At 41.1% G+C, this 24,039-nt stretch overlaps 1 protein-coding gene and 1 long non-coding RNA gene across 8 annotated transcripts in view; one reads left to right on the plus strand and one right to left on the minus strand.

The window, feature by feature from the left end:
- LOC123329992 overlaps positions 1-2,562 on the minus strand; it is a 32,797-nt gene extending 30,235 nt beyond the window's left edge. For all 3 annotated transcript variants that reach the window (XR_006640114.1, XR_006640115.1, XR_006640116.1), the window contains exon 1: positions 2,434-2,562. This is a non-coding gene — a long non-coding RNA (uncharacterized LOC123329992). The remainder of the gene's footprint in view (positions 1-2,433) is intronic.
- KIF6 (kinesin family member 6) overlaps positions 1-24,039 on the plus strand; it is a 425,992-nt gene that overhangs the window by 37,227 nt on the left and 364,726 nt on the right. The gene's annotated exons all lie outside the window — the stretch shown is intronic.

Consider the following 24,039-nt stretch of genomic DNA (forward strand, 5'->3'; position numbering starts at 1 on the left):
TAGGCAGTCCAGCTCAATGACCAACAAACATCCCCATGACCACCTTCCCTACCACATCACATAGTGGTACAAGACGGCGGCCCAGAGATACACCTTCCCGGCAGGAGGAAGGAGTAGGAGGAGAAGACTGCAGCCGCTGCTTCTTAGAGAGAACAGTTGGCATTCCCACATGACATTTCCACTTAGATTTCATTAGGTCTTAACTCAGTCAGATGGCCACACCAGGCAGTATGTGAGGCAGAGAAATGTGAATCTTTGGGCTGGGAGGCCAGGTGCCCAGCTAACATCTGGGGCTTGGTTACTGAGAAGGAGGGGAGAAGAACTGCTGGGAGGCAGCCAGGAGTCCCTGCCTCATAATTCACCTCCTAAAACATACACAAGCATCAGTCAGGAGCTGGAAGACCATGGGACCTAATTTAGGAAGGTCCTAAAATCTCTGGGGTCTTCCCTGCTGGCTCAGATGGTCAAGAATCTGCCTGTGATGCAGGAGACCCAGGTTTGATCCCTGGGTTGAGAAGATCCCCTGGAGAGGGTTAAGGCTACCCACTCCAGTATTCTTGCCTGGAGAATCCCAAGGACATAGGAGCCTGGCGGCTACAGTCCATGGGGTCACAGAGTCGGACACGACTCAGTGGTGTTTTAAGAGTTCCCTTCCTTCTCTTGCCTACGTCTCTGCCTGTGTCTTGCTTCAGACATGCTTTAAAGAGGCTCCTGGTGGGTCTTGTCAGAGTCCAGCCATGTACTGACTTGCCTTGTGTGGTTGATAAGAGCAATGGTGTTTTATGCTTGCACCGCTTATGACCACTCTGTCTCATATGCTCTTACACTACCACCACCTTTGTGTCACTTTTAAAAGTCAGGCCTATATATATTTTAAGTACAGCACACTGTTCTCTCATGAAAAAAAAATACTGAGTCTAACTCTTCTGTTTCACCTTACACAATGCATCTCCTTTAAGGAATAGTTTCAGAGTACAATAGGGTTGTATATTAAGTAGCCTCCAGTCAACGTATGAAAGTGTAGGTACGCTAAAAATACTTCCCCTTGGAGATTACTTGACAAAATAAGTAATGAATGGAGGTTCAGGAAACATCTCAGTGATAAAGCCATCATTCTTCTTTGTGAGACCCATTTTATTTGAACTGTGAGTCATATAGCACAGCTTCAGTATATTGCAAAGCTGTTTGGCTATTTCCCTGTTGTTTTCAGCCTCTCTAAGGTTGGAAGTACGGATGGAAAAGCAAGTGTGTGAGACTTCCTCAATAAAGTTCTTTTAGAACATGATTCTGAATGGTCTAGTACCGTAACCTTAAACTAAGCCAAAGTCTATCATGTCTCCATTTGGCCATCACGTTATGAAAAGAATGGTAGGGGTTACTTTGGGGAAGTTAGGGGGTCTTAAAAAATTTGAACATAGGTTCATTTCCTTTAGTTTTATGTTTCTTTTTGCTAATTTACCACTTAGGCCTTTGTCTCCAGTTTAGTCTGCCTCTTTCAGAAGTTCATCTGTTTCTTCACTTCCTCAGCTGGGGTTGCCAGATTCAGCAAATGAAAACAGAGGACACCCCATTAAATTTGAATTTCAGATAAACAATGAATAAAGTTTTAGTATAAATGCATCCTAAATGTTGCTTGGGTCGTACTTATACCAAAAAATTATTCATTGTTTATCTGAAATTCAAATGTAACTGGGCATCCTGTATTGGATCTGGCAGCCCTACCTCCAGCCCCTGTTGCTGTGATATATCTGTCTATTTTCTTGGTTGGAGTTCACATCTTCATCAGTGGATTTCTCCTGTTTCTGCATTTCCCTCTGCCTCTGGTCATTTCTGTCTGGATGATGTCTTCTCTGTTTTTTTAAAAAAATAATTTATTTATATATTTGTTTTTGGCTGTGCTAGGTCTTCGCTGCTGCGTGTGAGCTGTTTCTAGTTGCGGCGAGCGGGGGCTTCCCTCTGGTTGTGGCCCACAGGCTGTTCGTTGCGGTGGCTTCTCTTATTGCAGATTGCAGACTCTGGGCACCTGGGCTTCAGTAGTTGTGGCACATGGGCCTTTAGTTGCCCGAGGCAACTAAAAAATGCGGAATCTTTCCAGACTGGGGTTCAAACTGGTGTCCCCTGCATTGGCAGGCAGATTCTTATCCACTGTACCCCCCCAGAGAAGTCCTCTCTTTGTTGTTTTATTAGCTTGATGCAGTCACCCATCTGCCCCTCCTCCTGATCCTTCTCATATAAACGGCACGCAGCAGTGTTTATACTTGAGACTTGGAGGTTATTTCGAGTCCTTCTGTACCCTTGCCCTCTGTGTTTTGTCAGTAACCAGTGCAGTCCAGTTCTCTTCCCTGTCTGCTCCTCCGCCCTTCCTCCTCCTCTTTCTGTCCCCATAACAGCCTCTCCTTCTTGTCTGCACTGTGTGCCCGTTCCCCACCTTACCCTCAGTTCAGGCTCCTGCTCACGCGAGGTCCCTGCCCATCTGCCTTTCCAGCCGGCCTCCTGCTTGCGCTCACACGGCCAGGTCATTTTGCCTGCCAGCTTCATCACTGTCAGCTGTTCCACCAATCTTATTCCTTCCCAGCTGAGACCCTTCAGGGACTTGTCTACAGAATGGCGTTTAAGCCCCTTGTTTGAGGTCTTACAGGGAAAACTTAAGTTGGTCTCTGCCTTTTTATCTAGTTATATCATTACTTTATACTAGTGTTACCAAGTCTGATCTCATACTGCTCACTGCACAAGAGGCCAGTAATTGAGAGATGAGTTGTTGGGGCAAGGAATAATGACTTGACTCAGCAAGTCAGCGAGCCAAGAAGATGGTGGACTCACGCCCCCGAAGAACCATCCTGCCTGAGTTTGAATCCAGGCTCCTTTTATACCTAAAGGGGCAGAAGTAAAGTCAAACACTTCCTGGTTCCCATCAGCCTCCGGAGGGGATGCGTTTATTTTTTCCTCCCTGCAGTTATTCACAGCTTGGCCTGGTCAGGAGTTTTCTGTGTGTTTTAGCTTAATGCTCATTACCTGCGAAACAGGGTTCCCAGAGATGGCCGTTATGTATAGCCTAAGCTTATAGGCTATATACCTTTAGTGATTAACTTGTAATAAATACAAAAGGCTCTTCCTTATTACACTAGTGTTTATCACCCTTTTAGATTAATTTTCTCTTTCACCACAATACTGAAAATCCCTCTAGGGATGTTTTAAATTACATAATAATTTGGCATATAGATTAAAAGGAAGAATTATCCTAGGCTATAGAACTATATTAGTAAATATTACATTATAACATTTATTTCTAATAAAAATTTAATAATATTCTAATTACATAAACATTTTGACTTTTCCTCACTTATCAAATGAGGCATAGTTTCTTGTACTTTGAATTTAGTTAGATAATAAAAATGTGATTTATTAACAACATTTAAAATGACACTGGCATTGTATTTGGCTTTGTGACCAAATATATATGGAAATGTACATTATCACTAAACTGTGTGAGAACAGCATTTTATGACCTGATGTTTAATTCTTACATTTTGCATTTAGAAGTTAATCTCTTCATAATCTGAAAATTTTCATACCTTTTACAGTACATTTCTAAGTGATGAGATAAGAAAGCAGGTTTCAGGTGACTATTTCCAAGCATTTTTTTTACAATGATGTATCTCATAATTAGACAGTCTTTATTCACAATAAATGAAAATCCAGATTGTATACAGTCCTCCCCTCCCCTCCTGACTCTCCACTTGTTCTGTTGTAGAAGCTCAGGCTCAGGAGAATACGTCTCCAGCTGTCCCTTGCCTCACTTCTCTTTATGGCTTTGGCTTGAGTGCAAAATATCGTAGCAGATTCTTATTGGGCAATCTGAGACACGCTTCAGCTAGTTCCTAGGATAGTTCCTTTATCTTGGGTCATAATAAAATTGAATAAATAAGGAGTTCTTGATCCCTGGTCTGTATCAGGTCAAAGTGAAAGTTTGGGTATATTAATCTTGCAGTGTGTAGAAGATCTGTTCTTCACAGTTGGTACTGACTGGTATGACATAATTAATTATTGTACAGTTAATGTGTATTTGTGGAAATTAGGATGTTTAAAACTGTCAGATGGTTTTGGTGCCTGAAAGTGCTTGAGCTGGGTCTCTTTGTGCCTCCAGGCCTCCTGTCTTCCCTTTGCTACCTGGTCTCTGTCTTGGTTGTTGGACAGGTTTTGGGCTCATCAACATGCTTCCTGCCCCCAAGCTGCTGGGCAGTTTTGGCCAATGGAAAGCCCCAGTGGGAGATGAGAAGGGAAGGGACATTGAGGTCGCTTCCCCCCAGATTTTCCCTGCAAGGTCACTTTGATCAGATGAGTTACTTCTTCAGGCAGCCTGCTCTCAATAATTCTCTCTCCTCTGGATTCCAGTTGCCTTCCTTTCCCTTTGTATTGATATTGTGTAAGCCCTAGGGGGTGATATCAGATCCACTGATACAAGCTGCAGGTCTCAGTGTGTTCTTTGTGGGCTCCTCTGTATGTCCCACATCTTTGTAAAAAGACTCTCAATGAATAGCGTGTGCATCTATTTCCTGTAGGGATCCTCACTGATACAATGATTTACTGTGGCGTAATTAATTCCTTCACCTCTGCTATGAAGTAAGTATAAATAATATCCTTGTTCTAGGGGCAAGGAAAGCGAAGCACAGAAACACTGGGTAACCTGCAAAGGTCACAGGACTATGCTGTGATAGAGCCAGGATTCAACCTGGCTCCAGGATACATAGTCTTAACCACCCTACTGTTTTCCAGGTATGATAATATGAGTGATCCAGGATTTCGTTGTTTTCCCAGGAATATTCACAGTAATAAAGCACCTTAACATTAATCATGTTGATGACAGATAAGGTTGATCAACCACAAATTATCAGCAGTGCTCCCTCCTCACCTGGCACTTTCATATGAATACTTCAAAAGAGAATAACTTTTCTTTTTCTCTGTTACCCAGGAAAGATGGAAAGATTGATATTCTTTGATGTTAAGGAATAAGAAATTCAAATTTTAGTTATAATCCTCAGCCCTGTTTGAAAAAAAATAAAACTTCCTTTGCCCACAACTAAGTATTCTCTTTAAAATATGAGCTCATCAAAGTTTCCAATTTAGCTTCTTTCTTTTCTGAAGAGCCTGACATGAGGAGTTGGTATTCATTTCTCATAATGACCTAGTTTTTACATCATGTCAGCCCTGTCAGTCCGTCCCCAGAGCTGCCGTAGTCGTGGTTTTGTTGCCTGCGCTGTGTGGGGGGCTGGGTCCTCTGCTGCCCCCACCGCGTCCACCACGCATTCCTCATTGTCCATTGTCCTCCGGGTCCCTCTGTGCGGTGACCTGTCACACTTTCTGGCTCTTGGCCTCGTGCTGCTGGGCTGCTGTCGTCTGCAGCTGCAGCGTGTTGATTCTGGACTCTGGGCACCGCTGATCGCTGCAGCATGCTGCTTCTGCACGGCTGGCTTGGCGGTGAAAATCTTCCCAACACAGCACCTTCCTCAAAGTGTAGCTTCACGTCTTCATGCTCAAATACTGAAAATAAAGAAACAGCCCTGTAACAGTCCCTTTGGGAATCCTTGGATCATTAAAACTTCATAGAATGATAGCCTGTAATTTTTTTTTTTTTTTCGTGGTCTCAGGTATACACAAACTTTTAAAATGCAGTTGATTTTTAGGAGCTCGGAGAAGAAAAAAACATACATTTTTATAATTCAGGTGTTCTTGTTGTTAAAAATAGGACCTTTGAATGAGTGGCTGTTTATAGTTTGGGTTTTGGGTGGTGGTTCTGTAGAGAAGGTTCTGTTCTTGACAAATGTGCTTCCCAGTCATTTTTCCTAGCGTGGGCGGTTGGGTCATGGGAGAAGGCCAGCGTTTCTTGGCCGTTCTCTCTCCTTGTTGCCTGGAACCCCTTACGATACTACCGTGGGCTTAAACTGCCAAACTTGGGGATTTGACAAGAAATTCAAATCTCTGAGCACAAACAATCATTTATATTTTCTTCAAGTACTTACCTTGGTGTTGTGTTTATTTAAGAATTAAGAATCATTCTAAAGTAAGCCATAGCTTTAAGATTATAATAGAAAGCTGCTGATTAAAAGGTTTCAGTTTTGGCACAGGATGGGTGTAAATGCTAGCATCTTTTTGGCCAAATGTTTTTACATGAAGCTAGTTCAAGCGTGTGTGCTAAGTCACTTCAGTCGTGTCCAGCTCTTTGCGATCCTGTGGACTATAGTCCACCAGGTTCCTCTGTCCATGGGATTCTCCAGGCAAGAATACTGGAGTGGGTTTGCCATGCCCTCCTCCAGGGGATCTTTCTGACCCAGGGATCAAACGCGCTTCTTTTTGGCCTCCTGCATTGGCAGGCAAGTTCTTTACCATTTACCACCTGGGAAGCCCCTTGAAGAGAGTATGTAAGTGTAAAGATTTGCTCAAATAAATGGGGAGTTTCTGGTTGCACCTACCTTGGGCAAACTGCCAAAAAAGATTAATGTGATGATATCTTTTCTTTAAAAAAATTACCATTTTATGTGCATTTGAGATCTAGATAGAATTATTAAGCTAAATATAATACCTTAGCAAAAATGACTTACTCTATCATCCTAGCAAAGACTTAAGAAGATGTCATGTTGAGCTCTTTTGTTTATTTTTATCAAAAGGTCCTTTCATCTGCCATCCATAGAAAAGATATTTAAATTCAATGATGTCTTAAAATCCAATCCTCATTATAAAAGAACAAAATTTTAAAAACTTCATTAAATTCAGTTAAAACAAAAATAAACTTATGCAGCAGATTTTTGCATTATAAGCTTTGATATCTGTGAGTTTCATTAGTAACAAAGGAAGCGCAAGTGCAGAGGTTGCCCAAGCAGAGGAAAAGAGAAGAAGTTTTTCTAAGAGTTTGGAAAGTTGAAGGAGCTGTAGCCTCTCAGCCACTGTAACGGCCATCACAGGGGGTTGGAGCCATGGCCAAGAAACACCATAAATTCTTCCACTTCTTTCCCTGTCATGTACTCAGCAAAACCCCTTCTCTTGTGAAGCCTAATCAGCCACCTACTCTGCGCCTACCCTTAGGCCCCTAAATATTGCTAGAGAAAAGCATTAATTGTGTTGATGGATCTTACTCTAAACTCATACCCACATGCTTCAAAGAGAGACATACTATGGCCACGAAGACGTAATACGCCTTCCTGGTATGTTTGCCGTCTTACTCTCAGAGACCACTATTTCCCCATTTAATTCTCCTCAAACTTCCTATGTTCCTTTCCCTTCCCTTTACTCTCAGCTGCTTCATACTTGACTGAGCAAAGAGACCCAGTCAGACAGGTCCTACCTCATTCTCCCACTCCAGAATCTGCCAGCCTGCATCAGTGCCTAACTCTCTGGTTTCCTTACTCTTCTGGTTAGACTCCCGTGTCCCTTCCAAAGGTTAATCCTGTGTTTGTTTCCTGAGGCCTTCTTCTCTTGTCTCAAGTATACAGCACTTGGAATTTTCTTCTTCCTGCAACATCACTGATTTTTCAAATCTAAAGGGATTATCCTCGCCAGTGTGTTCTAGTAATGTTACTTCGTTTACTCATATCCCTTTCAACTGTTTCCCACTTGTTTACTCCCTCTTCCCAGCAACACTACCTGAAGAGAGTTGTCTGTCTTCTTGTCTGCACTCCTTTGCTTTCTCTTCATCCCTTGGCCCTCTCCAGCTGGGCTTCTGTCTTCTCTGCCCTCCTGAGATGGCTCTTGTTGAGGTCATTGATGACCTCCGTGTTGTGAGAAACCGTGGTCATGTGCCCATTCTTGTGTTACTTGATGTCTAAGCAGCATTTGAGAAGGTTAACTGCTTCTTCCTCTTGGAGTCTTTTACCACTCGTTTTTGTACCATCACAGTGTGGTGGCTATGGAGGTGTCCCCCAGGGGCTCCCTTCATGAGCGTATGTTTCAGGATGATACCTGAGTGACAGCCTCCAGCTCTCATGCTCTTAGATCTGTTACAGTGGGAACAAAGCCCAGACTTCCTGAGTGTTCCCAGCCAGTAAGTGAGGGTGAAGGGGGTACTAGAACTGGGACAGTCTCACTACACAAGGTTCTTCTGTTACTTTGGATCAGGAAGTCCCCATTGGCCAGGCCAAGCCTTCTTTAGAACTGAACTGTGACCTGAAGCTCTTCCTCCCTCCTCCCATCTTCCTCCCCTTTCATAGGTGTCAGACCCACAAAAGGCCTGAAGCTTTCTTCACCTCCTCCTCATCCCATCTCCGTTGTATCTTCCATATGTCTAGTCCCATCCTGGTGTCGCCTTCCTAGAGGATCCACATGGACTCACACGCTGTCCTGTTCCCTGACCCACTTGGCAGTCCCTTGTCTGTTTGCCTTCTCTTCTCCAAGAGCCCTTAACACTGGTGGCTTCGTCTTTGGACAAACTCTTCTCTTTTTGATGTCTTTGGGATCTTATTCATTCCCATGGTTTTAAATATAATCTTTGTATCGTTGGCCGTCAGATCTTTATCCCAGCTCTGATGTCTCCCAGAACCCCAGACTTCTATATCTAATCATGTTCTTGACATCTCCACTTGGATATTTAACGGTCGTCTAAAAGGTAGCACATTCGAAGGAACTCGAAATCTTCATCCGTAACTGCCCTTCTTCAGCTGCCCTCATCTCTGTAAGTGGCTCCAGTCACTCTTGATTGCCCTTTTCTTCATGCCCGTCAGCAAGTCACCAGCTTGACTGCGGCTGCCCTAATCAGTATTTCAGCGACTTTCCTCTCAGTTGCTCTCTTGCCCTCCCACAGACCATTCACCACTCAGTAGACAAAATGAGCCTTTAAAAATGTACAGCAGATCTAATCATCCCCCTGATCACAGTACTGCAAAGGTTCTTCGGTGAACTTTGAATAAAGCCCAGATTCGCTCACGTTGTTTACAAAGCCTGCACAAGTGGCCCCTCAGACTTATTCCTTCCTTCCCCTGGCTCCTGTCTCAGTGGGCTTCTTTCAGTTCCTAGTATAAGAAGAGGTTATTCTTGCCTTTGGGTCTGTGGTCTCATTCCCTAGGTGTTCTTCCTTCTTGACACTCGGGTCTCACTTTAAATGTTACCTCCTCACCGAGGGCTTCTCTGACCTCCCAGTCTGAAGTCACGTATCTGGTTACTCTCTCGAAGACATCCCTCTGGTTTCATTCTCGTCATAGCCCTCACATTTTCTTATCTTTCTCTCTCTTATTTATGGTCTGTCTCCTGTCAGCTCGAATGTGAGTGCCACAAGAACAGGGTCCTTTGCCGTCTGGTTCCTTGCAGCATTCCCAGCTCCTCCGTGAGTACCTGGCGTGTGGTCAGCATCCTTGCACTGGGGCACGAGAGAACGGACGGAACTGTGTTATTTCACCTCCAGGAACATATCTTCTTTCCTCTGAAAGGCAAAGGCAGTGAATTTTCCCAGCTCTACGCTTCTGAACCTGTAGCTCTTACTAGGTTCACCGTTCTCTAAGATGTCCTTTCCCTTGAATGCGCACAGAATGCCAATAGGGCTAAAAACCCCATTATAATGAATCCATAGGGCATGCTGTTTGTTGGCTTTGTTCCAGTGGAATTTGTCGCCAAGCCAGAAATTGCATTTCCAGGCTAGAGAAACTAGGGGTGAAACAGCTGATTCTCCAGTTCCCTGCAGGACCAGGAAGGGGAACGCTCCGACTCGGAAACGGGAAGCGAGTGAGGTCTGGTGGACCTCCCACCTTCCTCGTCCAGGCGCCCTGACGTTCTATATGGAATGTTGGCTTTGGGCTTTTTGTTTGCTTGTGTTTTGCTGAATGATATGAGTATTAGAAGAAGAGAGGGGAGCTGAGAAGAGAGAAAAATGAAAAGTCAATTACTGTTCAGTGAACAAGAAAAGACTCTCAAGTTGTTTTTTAAAAGTTGAGAGTTGTTCTCTCCTACTTTTTGTAGCATGGAAATGTACATCATCAGGTGCTATTTCTACACATGAAAATATACCTGAACCAGGGCCAGAAAATGAAACGACAAAACAGAACACAGTTCCTAGTATGAAATATTTGGTGCTGACAGTTTGTTGTAAACAGAACAATGAAGAGCTTTGTTTTTGTGTCTAATTGTATTTTATTCCGAAATGGAGAAGTAGCTCTGATATAGAAATCTTTCTTTCACTGTAATGGCAATTATGTTCAAATCAGGTTGTCAAATTTTTATTTTAATGGCTCAGTTGTTATGAGCCATGTAAATGTTATATAAAAATGTCCTGCCTCACGCTCGTTTGCTCAGTTGTGTTGGCCTCTTTGTGACCCCATGGACTGTAGCCCACCAGGCTTCTCTGTCCATGGAATTTTCCAGGCAAGAATACTACAGTGGGTTGCCATTTCCTTCTCCAGGGGATCTTCCCGACCCAGGGAACGAACCCGAGTTTCTTGAGCCTCCTGCATTGGCAGGCGTATTCAGTACCACTGCACCACCTGGAAAGCCCAAATTGTCCTGAGTTACTTTTAAAAGTCACTTATTAAGAACTTTTCTGGTTCTCTCGGATAGGAGTGTTTATACCCTTCCTGCTGTACCTATGGTACTTGATACATGGCCCTTATCATGCAGTCTTCCCTGTCCGTCTGTATCCTGTACAGTGAACATACTAAGGACAAGTGTTCTCTGCCTTCCATTCATCTTTGCATTCCTCTCCTGTACTGCCCCTCACACTCCCCATCTTTCCTGATAACACAGTGCCTTGGGAAAATGGGTTTTAAATGCATGTTTGTGGAATGTCTATTTCTGTAGTTACCTTCACTATTACTTGTATCCACTCTGTCTTATCCTGCCCTAGTTAAAAAAACAAACAAAACTGCTTGCTTAATGGCCAGTTATTTCTAGTCTTGGTCAAGCTGTCAAAGTAGGAAGGAGGAATTTTAGCTGATCCTCAGCCTATTATAGTGCATTCTCCCATTTCTGGTTCTTAGGTTAACATCTTCATTGATGAGCCTGTCTTGTCTTCCTCTACCAATAAGCACAGTCTGCCCACTAAAAAACACCTGACCCATTTCCTTTCTATTTTTATATACGCCTCAGTGGATTTTGTGTTGAAGTTGTTTTAATTGTCTCCCCCTGCCCCCACCACCCCCCCCCCCCGCCCACCGCCCTGTTCTTTATCTTATTAGACTTTAAGTTGTTTGAAGCCCAGTCTAAACCAGTGCATACTCAACAGAAGAGCTGGGGAAGTGTAATGGTACTTGGTCCTGACAAACACTGAGGTTCCATGCCTGCTCTCAAGGAATTGATAGTTTGCTTGGGGGAATTAAAACTAACTGTATTTGCTTTATTTGGGATGCTTGAGTTGTATGACATACCATTAAGTTATTAATAGCTTTCATGTAAGAAAAGAAATCCTGCCATATGATGTCTGTGCACAGATTTTAAGACTGATCTCGAATTCTGGGTGGCATTCCAGAGAGATGGAATGACTTGTACAAAAGTAGAAAGGAATTTAAGGAAAAGCCAAAGGATCTAGAAGCTCACAGGACAGATGATGCTTCTGTTAATTTTTCTTCCATCCATCTTTCCCTCTCCCCACTGTTGCCCTTCCCAGGCCCCCCACCTAGGGGATAACGTAAGCATCAGTGAAGATAATACCTCCCTAAAGCTTCCCTTAAAAATGATACAAAGTAAATAGATTAACTAGACTCTCTAAAAAGGGACACTCAGATATCATAAATTTTCAATGTAAATTCATACATGAGTACACAAAGAACTGTTTTCTACACAAGTAGTTACTCTATGAACCAATTAAATGATGGCTCCCTTTTGTCCTTATCTGTTTTTATAACAGTAGAACAGTAATTGTATATACATGTTTGGACCAAATCTGTCTATAAATATGTTAGTTATAAATTTAGCCCATTATATTATTTCAATGTGTGCTCTATTATTTATTTTTTTGCCTTCTAGAATGCTGCTGTCATTTGTTTGTTGAACATCAGTACACAAATTCTTTTTCTTTTCCCCATGGTGAATTTCTGGGAGGAAATATTGCTGCCTGGCGGAGGGTACTGGGGCCTTGTGTGATTTATTCCTTCTAATTTTATTCCATTGTAAAGACTCCAAAATGTTGCATTGTAAAGACTCCAAAATGTTATAGAAACTGGAATAGTTTTGAGTTAATTCTTTTGAAATCTAGCCTTTTGCTCATCTTGCAAACTGAATAGTGCCTGACATGTCTGAGGTTTAGGAAAATTTGGCTCCAGCTGATGAGGGGGCGTCTAATATAGGTCTTTGTTGCTGAGTGAAATTCAGTGGTTTTGGCTCATGGGAATTTGTGCAAAATTGTTGGTTCGTTTGATTTGGTTCCCTTTGGACTACACCCATGGAGTTTTCTTTGGGTTTAGCTTGGTGATCCCCACCCCACTCCAAACTCAAAGTGGAACACAGTGGGCATGTTGAGGTTTATACCTCAAGCTATAACTCATCCTAGAGCTTTACCCAGTTTTGGAAAAAAAAGAGGAAAAAAAAGCCTGAATTTTAAACCTTTGAGCAAAATATTTATTGAAACTAGACTAAACAACCCCAGAGTTAGTTAGGATCCTAGAGGTCATTTGACCAGTCTCTCCACCTGATGCATGATTCCAGGAACAATTTCAGATTGTTTAAAGTCTTATAATAGCTAATTAACTTCTCTGCAGGATTCCATATTTGTCCTTCGGTTTAAGCTTGTTGACTTTGTGGTTGAAGTTTGCTATATCCGTAGAATTTTTTCTTTTCTTTTTGATCTATCAAGAACCAATGGAGATGTATAAAGACTTCCATATATATATTCATGTAATTCATGTCAATTCGTTTCTTGTATACTTGGAGGTTATGTTATTCGTTTGGAATTGCTTCATCTTCCTGAGAATCTTTCCTTTAATCCTTTGCCCTGATGGATTCCATGTCTAACAATTCTTTATCTTAAACTCTGTTTAAAAAATAAGTGAAAAGCATATAGGCCCATATCTAAAGCCCACAGTACATGGACATAATCTTACATAATAGCACCACAGGGTCTGAGGCAGCATGCAGTAATCAAATACGTTGATACAATCACGATACAATGTGTGAATGTCCACACTGAGTAGGACATAAAAAATGTAATTTCCATCTTTTAATTTTTATTTTTTACTGAAATATAGTTGATTTACAAGTTTTCCATCTTTCAAAATTTCATGGTCTTACATCTTAGTTTCTATTTGTAAATGATATATAGATGACTTTTAATTTTCTATCCAAATTTCAGTCAATTTAGTGATTACTGATATTTACAGTTGGTTCTATCATATTTACATACTATTTATCCTTTTTCTTTGTCTTTTTTTTCTCTTTTCCTACCTTCTGTTTTGCTGACCACCTTTTTCTTATTTATTTTCTACACTTCTTATCTGGAAATTTTATATTACCTTTGTTTTCTTTTAATGGTTATCATTAAAAATTTATAAGCCTACTTGACTTCATAAAGTTTAAAATTAATCTGTCTAATCTCTTTAACAAGTGGTGCTGGGAAATCTGGTCAACCACTTGTAAAAGAATGAAGCTAGAACACTTTCTAACACCATACACAAAAATAAACTCAAAATGGATTAAAGATCTAAACGTAAGACCAGAAACTATAAAACTCCTAGAGGAGAACATAGGCAAAACACTCTCTGACATACATCACAGCAGGATCCTCTATGACACACCTCCCAGAATATTGGAAATAAAAGCAAAAATAAACAAATGGGACCTAATTAAACTTAAAAGCTTCTGCACATCAAAGGAAACTATTAGCAAGGTGAAAAGACAGCCTTCAGAATGGGAGAGAATAATAGCAAATGAAGCAACTGACAAACAACTAATCTCAAAAATATACAAGCAACTCCTACAGCTCAACTCCAGAAAAATAAATGACCCAATCAAAAATGGGCCAAAGAACTAAATAGACATTTCTCCAAAGAAGACATACAGATGGCTAACAAACACATGAAAAGATGCTCAACATCACTCATTATCAGAGAAATGCAAATCAAAACCACTATGAGGTACCATTTCATGCCAGTCAGAATGGCTGCGATCCAAAAGTCCACAAGTAATAAATGCTGGAGAGGGTGTGGAGAAAAGGGAACCCTCTTACGCTGTTGGTGGGAATGCAAACTAGTACAGCCACTATGGAGAACAGTGTGGAGATTCCTTAAAAAACTGGAAATAGAACTGCCTTATGACCCAGCAATCCCACTGCTGGGCATACACACTGAGGAAACCAGAATTGAAAGAGACACATGTACCCCAATGTTCATCGCAGCACTGTTTATAATAGCCAGGACATGGAAGCAACCTAGATGCCCATCAGCAGATGAATGGTTAAGAAAGCTGTGGTACATATACACAATGGAGTATTACTCAGCCGTTAAAAAGAATACATTTGAATCAGTTCTAATGAGGTGGATGAAACTGGAGCCTACTATACAGAGTGAAGTAAGCCAGAAAGAAAAACACCAATACAGTATACTAACGCATATATATGGAATTTAGAAAGATGGTAACAATAACCCTGTATACGAGACAGCAAAAGAGACACTGATGTATAGAACAGTCTTATGGACTCTGTGGGAGAGGGAGAGGGTGGGATGATTTGGGAGAATGGCATTGAAACATGTAAAATATCATGTATGAAACGAGTTGCCAGTCCAGGTTCGATGCACGATACTGGATGCTAGGGGCTAATGCACTGGGACGAGCCAGAGGAATGGTATGGGGAGGGAGGAGGGAGGAGGGTTCAGGATGGGGAACACATGTATACCTGTGGCGGATTCATTTTGATATTTGGCAAAACTAATACAATTTTGTAAAGTTTAAAAATAAAATAAAATTTAAAAAATAAAATAAAATAAAATTAATCTGTCTAATCTTCTAATCTATATTATTAACTTTAGTCACATTCCTCCTATTTTGTCTGATTTGCCCACTATTTTAATTTCACATTGTTTTTATATGACTCATATCAATTATCATTATTGTTATTTTATAAAAGAAACTTAGTGAATGTTAAGATTTTTCTCATATTTTCCCAGATCTTTGCTCAGTGCAGTCTTTTTTTTCTCTTCTTTCTGGTTTCATTTTCTTGTTCCTGAAGTATGTCCTTTGGTGGCTTCTTCTGAGATGGTCTGTCAATGATTAATTCTGTCAGCATAGATTTCTTTTGATTTATATATTAGCTGAGTTTGGAATCCTTGGTTGACAGTTATATTTGTTCGGTACTTTGAAGATCTCTTTCCATCACTTTTAACTTCTGCTTTTGAGAAGTCTGCTTTAGTTTAATTACTTTTTCTTTTTCATGCAGTGTCTTTTCTTGCATCATTTTTAAGAGCTTTACGTTGTTTATGTGTTCTGTAGCTTCATAATGACATGTCTCTGTGTGAATTTATTTTTATATATCCTACTTAGGACTCATGCTTCCTAAATCTGAGAATCAGGTCTGTCATCAATTCTGGAAAATTCTCAACTGTTCTTTGAACAGGTTCCCTTTTTCATTCTCTTTAGTGTCTGCTTCTATAACTCATATTCATTTTCCTTTGCATTCACTGCTATTTCTTAGATTTAAAAAAATATGTATTTCCTATCTTTGTATTGTTCTTTGCTGCATTTTGGATAATTTCCTCAGATAATCTCTCCTAACTCACCAAGTGTTTCCTTACCTATGCCTAATTGGTTTAACCCTTACATTAAGTTTTTAAAATTTCAGTGATTATATTCTCATTTTTAGAAGTTTTGTCTGGTCATTTTTCTTCTGTCTGTCCTTGCTTTTCATAGCATCTTGCTATTCTATTATTTTTTATTACTTTAAGTATTTAAACACGTTTTTTGTATAGTCTTTATATCTAAAGCTCTTGTAGGTCTGAACCTGATGTTTATTATACCTACTGACTATTTTCTGTAGATTGTGCCTTTGTGGGTTTTGTTTTTGGATTGTGAGCTCATCTTCAGTGGAACTAGGTCTTTTGGAATCCTATTCTATAGCATTAAGGGCATGTCACTAGGACTAGATTTATTTTTGCTTCTTCCTGCTACCCCAAGGCTGTCATCAGCTTGAAACCACTTTTTATATGAATTTCAGCAACTGAGACTTGCAGACCAATTGGGTAGTGTAAATTTATACCTCAGTTATGCACATGAGTAATTCAATGGTTACAAAGGCTGCAAGAAGACTTTTTCTTTTCCTACCCGTAGTGCAGACATGCTTCCTGTTGTTCCCTATGCTGATAGGTGCATATAACTTTTTTTTGTTCATTACTTTACTAGGATAGTACTTACAGGCACAAGGCTTATAAGGAATCTTCCTCTAGTCAAGGCTATGGTTTTTCCTGTGGTCATGTATGGATGTGAGAGTTGGACTGTGAAGAAGGCTGAGGGCCGAAGAATTGATGCTTTTGAACTGTGGTGTTGGAGAAGACTCTTGAGAGTCCCTTGGACTGCAAGGAGATCCAACCAGTCCATTCTGAAGGACATCAGCCCTGGGATTTCTTTGGAAGGAATGATGCTGAAGCTGAAACTCTAGTACTTTGGCCACCTCATGCGAAGAGTTGACTCATTGGAAAAGACTCTGATGCTGGGAGGGATTGGGGGCAGGAGGAGAAGGGGACGACAGAGGATGAGATGGCTGGATGGCATCACTGACTTGATGGACGTGAGTCTGAGTGAACTCCGGGAGTTGGTGATGGACAGGGAGGCCTGGCGTGCTGCGATTCATGGGGTCACAAAGAGTTGGACATGACTGAGTGACTGATCTGATCTGATCTGATTTCTAAATTCCTAGTTCATATAGTGTTTCCCTAATAACTCAGTTGGTAAAGAATTCATCTGCAATGCCGGAGACCCCGGTTCGATTACTGGGTTGGGAAGATCCCCTGGAGAAGGGCTAGGCTATCCTCTCCAGTATTCTGGCCTGGAGAATTCCATGGACTGTATAGTCCATGGGGTCGCAATGAGTCGGACAGGACTGAGTGACTTTCAGTTTCTTCACTTACTCACTCATTGGACCAAACCCTGGTTATTGACATTAGCATTCTGTTCCTATCCCCTACACTTCTAGGGTAGTCCTAGTGTTCCCTCATACGTTTTTACTTTGTTTTTCATTTACTTCATTTCATTTACTTTGGTCCTGAGATAGTTTCCTTACATTTTGGGGGGCAAATTCAGCTATGCCCTTAAAAGGATATACATTATATTTTATCCAGAATTTCTAAGTAGTTTTTAGAAGGAGTGACTTCAAGCTTTCTGGTCAGCCTTAGAGAAAGAATTGGAAGTCTTAGTCATTTTACATTTCCTGATCCTGTCCTAATGCAGTTGGTCTGTTGGTTGTTAATGCTGAGCTGCAGGGCTTTCTATTCATCTCTGTTACATTTTTATTGTTGTTATTAAGTTTGGTCCCTCATTCTAGTTTTATTTTTTTTTAATCATGGCTCAGTTATCTGTTAGTTTTACCTCCCATACTGAATCATTTGTATATTTGTTGTACAAACCATCTTGATTTTCCAAAAGCATTTAGTAAAAGTCATTAAACCAGAACAGTTCATGTACACAGCCCAGGTGTATGCCACTGAAGATATTTCTATCAGTGGACATGGATCAGAAATCCTTGAAATTACTTACAAATGTCTCCAATCTGTTATTCACTTCAGTTTACTTTTCAATATTTGGCTCACAAGGCTTATCCTTAATGAACTTGCTCGGGTCAGTCCAGTTCACTCCTGCCAATATTTCTAAGTACATACTATGTACCTCTCTGTGTACTTTGTGCACCAGAGATATAAAGAAGAACAAGCCATAGCTCCTTCCTTCCTGACCCTCAGCCTGGTAGAGGAGAAACACAGGAAAGCAAACAGGCTAGCCATGTGATGATCTCTTCCTGTATTTTGTTCAGGAATAACTTCCATCTGGCTGATCTACAGTTTATGGCATCTACCCCCTTTCCTTTTTTTGCCATGTCATAGACATATAAGTTAAGCTTACACAACTGATTTGTGGGAAATTTTTCACAAGGCTAAATTCCATGTCTTTTCTCTCTATAATCTTTCATGAATAAATTCATTTTGGTATTTTATACTTCTGTATTTTGTGCTTCCCTGGTGGCTCAACTCTAAAGAATCTGCCTGCTATACAGGAGCCACAGGAGACGTGGATTTGATTCCCGAGTTGGGAATATCTCCTGGAGAAGGACATGGCAACCCACCCCAGTATTCTTGCCTGGAGAATCCCATGGACAGAAGAGTCTGGTGGAGGAGCCCATAGAGTTGGGCACAACTGAGGCAATTTACCATGCACCAATTCCTATATTTTAGAGTATTTTTACATTAATAAAAAGTACTAAAATATTGGCAATAAAGTGCTAAAAACAGTGGCAGATGTTATTTTCTTGGGCTCCAAAATCACTGCAGATGGTGACTGCAGCCATAAAATTAAAAGATGCTTCTCGAAAGAAAAGCTATGACAAACCTAGACAGCATAGTAAAAAGCAGAGACAACAACTTTGCCAACAAAAGTCTACATAGTCAAAGCTATGGTTTTTCCAGTAATCGTGTATGGATGTGAGATTTGGACCATAAAGAAGGCTGAATCTGGACCATAAAGAAGGCCAAAGAATTGATGCTTTTGAACTGTGGTGTTGGAGAAGACTCTTGAGAGTCCCTTAGACAGTAAGCAGATCAAACCAGTTAATCCTAAAGGAAATCAACTCTAAATACTCATTAGAAGGACTGATGCTGAAGCTGAAGCTCCAATACTTTGGCCACCTGTTGCGAAGAGCAGACTCATTGGAAAAGACCTTGATGCTGGGAAAGATTGAGGGCAAGAGGAGAAAGGGGTGACAGGTTGAGTTGGTTGGATGGCATCATTGACTCAGTGGACATGAGTTTGAGCAAACTCCAGGAGATACTGAAGGACAAGGAAGCTTGGAGTGCTGCAGTCCATGGGGTCACAAGAGTTGGATATGGCTTAGTGATTGAACAACAACAAACAACAAAAATACTGGCCGTGTGTTAAGCTACTTTAAGATTTTCTTTCCTTTTTATTCCTATTCTAACTATTTTCCCCCTTGGTTAAAATCTTTCTCGAAATTTTCTCTGAAATTCCTCTTTCCCAGAAAGGCAGTACAATATAGATGTCTAATATCAATTTGAACTTTTTTTCGTCTGGCCCCTTGTGCTGAGTTTTTCACTCAGGGTTTCCTACTTGGTCCAAGACTCCTACTCTTTTTTTTATTGAAAATATTTTGTTATAAAATAAATAAAATTTTCAAATATTTATTTGAAAATATTTCAAATGTTTGTATTTGAAAATTTGTTAGGCAAACTAATGATGTAACCACATTTTCAGCAAAGGAATCTAATCTGTTTAAGAAATAAGTTTTTATTTGGACTAGAAATTGTGCATTTGATCTTTAGTCTTTTCTCTCCGTAACCCCAACCAACATTCATTAATCAAGAGGTCCTGTCAAGGACTTCCCCGGTGATCCAGTGGTTAAGACCTTGCCTTCCAATTTAGAGGTTTCAGGTTCAATTCCTGGTCTGGGAGCTAAGATCCTGCATGCTTCATGGTCAAAGAACCAGAACATAAACATCAGAAGCAATATTGTTACAAATTCAATAAAGACTTGAAAAATGGTCTACATCAAAAAAACTCAAAAAAAAAAAAAAAAAAGAAGTCGTGTCAATACCTCCCCTTCCAAACATTTCATATCTGTTTCCAGTATTCTGTTGCCACATTTGAAGCCCTAGCCCACACTCTAATCCTTTCCTGCCTGACACTTGGATAACTTCCTAAATGTTTTTCCTGTCTCCTGACTTTAATGTTAGTCCTGTGTTTTCCATATCACAATTCAGGATCTAGTAGGTTATAAAATAAATTTACTTGTTTGTGGTCAGAAGTTTTTAATTATATAATATAGGTGAGATAGACAATATTAGAGTTCATGGCTATGATGAGAGTGTTTTTTTTTTTTTTTTCACGGAACTTTTATTTTAGTTATGTATATGGGCCAGACTATTAACTTATCCTATGTAATAATTGTATAGGTAGTTGGCATTTGGAGGTGTGTCTGTCTAGCATCTGAGCCTTGTTCCTGTGTTTAGGGAACCACGTAGCATATGAGTCTTGGTGGGAGGTAGGGCCTGGCTTGCACGGTGTGTGTGAAAGTTGCTCAGTCGTGTCCAACTCTTTGTGACCCCATGGACTGTACAGTCCATGGAATTCTCCGGGCCAGAATACTGGAAAGGGTAGCGTTTTCTTTCTCCAGGGGATCTTCCCAACCCAGGGATCTAACCCAGGTCTCCCACATTGCAGGCAGATTCTTTACTAGCTGAGTCACAGGGAAGCCCAAGAATACTGGAGTGGGTAGCCTATCCCTTTTCCAGCGGATCTTCCCGACCCAGGAATCGACCCAGGGTCTCCTGTGTTGCAGGCGGATTCTTTACCAACTGAACTATCAGGGAAGCCCTCCTTGCATTGTAGAACCTTAAAAAAATCTTGCTTTACCAACATCCCCTGCATATAAGGTGCTGCCTTTTGACCTAGGCTTCTTAATCAGATGTCTGGGATTTTGAGTTAGGACAGAAACAGGGAAAGTAAGTTCCTAGGCTGCTGATGGTGGCAGTGGCCATGACATTGGCATTTGGCTTTCTAGGTATCAGGGCTGACAGCCTCAGCTGTGGTATCCAAGGGTAGCAGTGGGGCCTCATCAGAATGGTTATGGGCATAGTTTGGGAATGTTTCTAGTTGTCTAGCTGCCTTCTGCTCCTACCTGTTTTCTGGGTCTGGAACTCTAAATTATTTGGAGATTTTATGAGCAACTCCATTTCCATTCTAGCAATTTATCTTCTATATCTATGGATTGAATTATTCCCTCATCCCATACCCAGTTTGTATGTTAGAGCTCTAACCCCCAATAAGACAGTGTCTGGAGATGGGGTCTTTCGTTGCTGTTGTTTAGTCACTCAGTCAAGTCCGACTCTTTGCGACCCCATGAACTGCAGCACACCACGCTTCCCTGTCCATCACCACCTCCTGGAGCTTGCCCAAACTCATGTCCATTGAGTCGGTGATACCATCCAACCACCTCATCCTCTGTTGTCCCCTTCTCCTCCTGCCTTCAATCTCTCCCAGCATCAGAGTCTTTTCCAATGAGTCAGCTCTTCACAACAGGTGGCCAAAGTATTGGAACTTCAGCTTAAGCATCACTCTTTCCAAAGAATATTCAGGGTTGATTTCCTTTAGGATTGGCTGGTTTGATCTCCTTGCGGTCCAAGGGACTCTCAAGAGTCTTCTCCAACACCACAGTTCAAAAGCATCAGTTCTTCAGAGCTCAGCCTTCATTATACTTCAACTCTCACATCTATACATGACTACTGGAAAAACCATAGCTTTGACTAAATGGACTTTTGTTGGCAAAGTAATCTCTGCTTTTTAATATGCTATCTAGGTTTGTCATAGCTTTTCTTTCAAGAAGCAAGCATCTTTTAATTTCATACTGCAGTCTCCATCTGCAGTAATTTTGGAGCCCAAGAAAAAGGTCTGTCACTATTTCCATTGCTTGCCCATTTATTTTCCATGAAGTGATTGGACCAGATGCCATGATCTTCATCTTTTGAATGTTGAGTTTTAAGCCAGCCTTTTCACTCTCCTTGTTCACCCTCATCAATGGGCCATTTAGTTCCTCTTCACTTTCTGCCATAAGGATGGTATCTTGTGCATATCTGAGGTTATTGATATTTCTCCTGAAAATCTTGATTCCAGCTTGTGCTTCATCCAGCCAAGCATTTCGCATGATGTACTCTGCATATAAGTTAAATAAGCAGGGTGACAGTATACAGCCTTAATGTACTCCTTTCCCAATTTGGAACCAGTCTATTGTTCCATGTCCGATTCTAACTGTTGCTTCTTGACCTGCATACAGGTTTTGCAGGAGGCAGGTATGGTGGTCTGGTATTTCTATCTCTTTAAGAATTTTCCACGGTTTGTTATGAAAAACACAGTCAAGGCTTTGGCATAGTCAATTAAACAAAAGTAGATGTTTTTTCTGGAATTCTCTTGTTTTTTCCTATGATCCAACAGATGTTGGCAATTTGTTCTCTGGTTCCTCTGCCTTTTCTAAATTCAGCTTGAACATCTGGAAGTTCTTGGTTCACGTACTATTGAAGGCTAACTTGGAGAATTTTGAGCATTACTTCACTAGCATATAAAATGGGTGCAGTTGTGCGGTAGTTTGAACATTCTTTTGCCTTGCCTTTCTTTGGAACTGGGATAAAACTGACCTTTTCCAGTCCTGTGGCCACTGCTGGGTTTTCCAAATTTGCTATCATATTGAGTGCAGCACTTTAACACCCCCCCCAGTTTGTATGTTGGAGCTCTAACCCCCAGTATGACAGTGTCTGGAGATGGGGTCTTTAGGAGGTAATTACAGTTAAGTGAAGTCATAAGAGTGGGGCCCTATTCAGATAGTACTATGATTTTATGAGAAGAAGAAAGGGGGATTGTTTTCTCTCAGCCACAAGAGGACACAGGGCAAGGCAGAGTGGCAAGCCTAAAGGGAGCTCTCACCTGAAACCGCTCACCTCCTGGACCTGCAGGAGAAAGGGTCTTGGGGAATGGAGAATGGCTACTCACTGCAGTATTCTAGCCTGGAGAATTCCATAGACAGAGGAGCCTGGTGGGCTACAGTCCATGGGGTTGCATAGAGTTGAACAAAACTGAGCGACTAACGGGCACACAATTTCTGTGGTCTTTTGTTATGCAGCTGAACTGACAAGTACAGATTGTGGTACAGAGGAGTGGGGAACAGCAACAGCGTACCTTCTCAGAAGGAGGGAAGCAGAGCCCCATGGATTTCTCAGAGAGTCCCCATGCAATGGGGACTTCCCACCTTTCTGAGCAGAGGCGCAGGATAGCTTTTCCATTAAAGGACCTTTCCTCAGTGATTCCTGGGAGAGTGGCCTTTTCACTCCCTCCTCCTGCTGGGCTCCTCAGAAAGGAAGCTTTAAGAAGAGGAAGCAAACAGCATGTAGTTCGCCCTTGTGGGCAACATTTCTACAAGGCTGTGTGTGCTGCAGTCCCGGCTAGTTATCCAGGAGCTGGCCCCGCGGCCCCTGCCACCCCTGCCCTGGCCTGGCTGCTGGCTCTGACTGCAGGGCCATGCTGCATCCCAGAGGGTCCTTGCGCCTTTAAACACAGCTCCTCTACCTAATAGGACTGTACCTATTAGCCTCTTGTATGAGGTACAAAGCCCAAGTACTTGGCGTGACAGAGATCAGTCAAGATACAGAAAAAAAAAAAAAAAAACAACCTGAGAGTTTCTTATTACAATTAAAGTTTTGAAAGTAGCTGGCTATGAATGAACAGTAACATTTTCTAAAGAAAATAAACTGAGAATAGACCTGTGTGAGATGTGGAAAATATTTTAAAGCAAAGGAAATGATTCACCACCTCAAAGACGTGGCACTTAGATGAATTATGCAGGTCAGTTTTTCACTTCTGTGGAGAGCCTCTATGTCTTGGATAAATTCATATGTGTGTGCTTTGCATAATGCTCATGGAAGATTATTCAATATTAGTATTCAGAAAGAAAGGAACTCCTTTGAATAATTCTAGCCATTTCCTCTAAGTCAGAGCAGTGGGGGAACTGTATGCCTTGTGGAGTAGAGCTTTGTTTACATAATGGATGCTTTGTAAAGTAATTAAAAAGTGACCTTTGAAACATTTAGCTTGGTTTGTTTTGTTAGATTTTCTCATTTATTTTTTTTTCCCCTTAGATTTGTTTTTGCAACTTCTCATAACATCTAAGCAAATGATTTAAGAGAATGTATTTTATCCCTTATTTCATGAGTCCAACGTACAGGTATTAAATAAAAATAAATAGATAACTTTGAAAAGTCAATACTCAAGTTACATTCTAACCATTACCTGAAATAAGAATTTTATGGTGTAGTCAGAGTATTCAATATTTAATCTTGGGAATAAATGTTTCAATGGTTTTTATAACTTTAGGTAATTTTGCAG

Source organism: Bubalus bubalis, chromosome 2 (genome assembly GCF_019923935.1).
Source record: "Bubalus bubalis isolate 160015118507 breed Murrah chromosome 2, NDDB_SH_1, whole genome shotgun sequence".
Taxonomy (NCBI): Eukaryota; Metazoa; Chordata; class Mammalia; order Artiodactyla; family Bovidae; genus Bubalus; species Bubalus bubalis.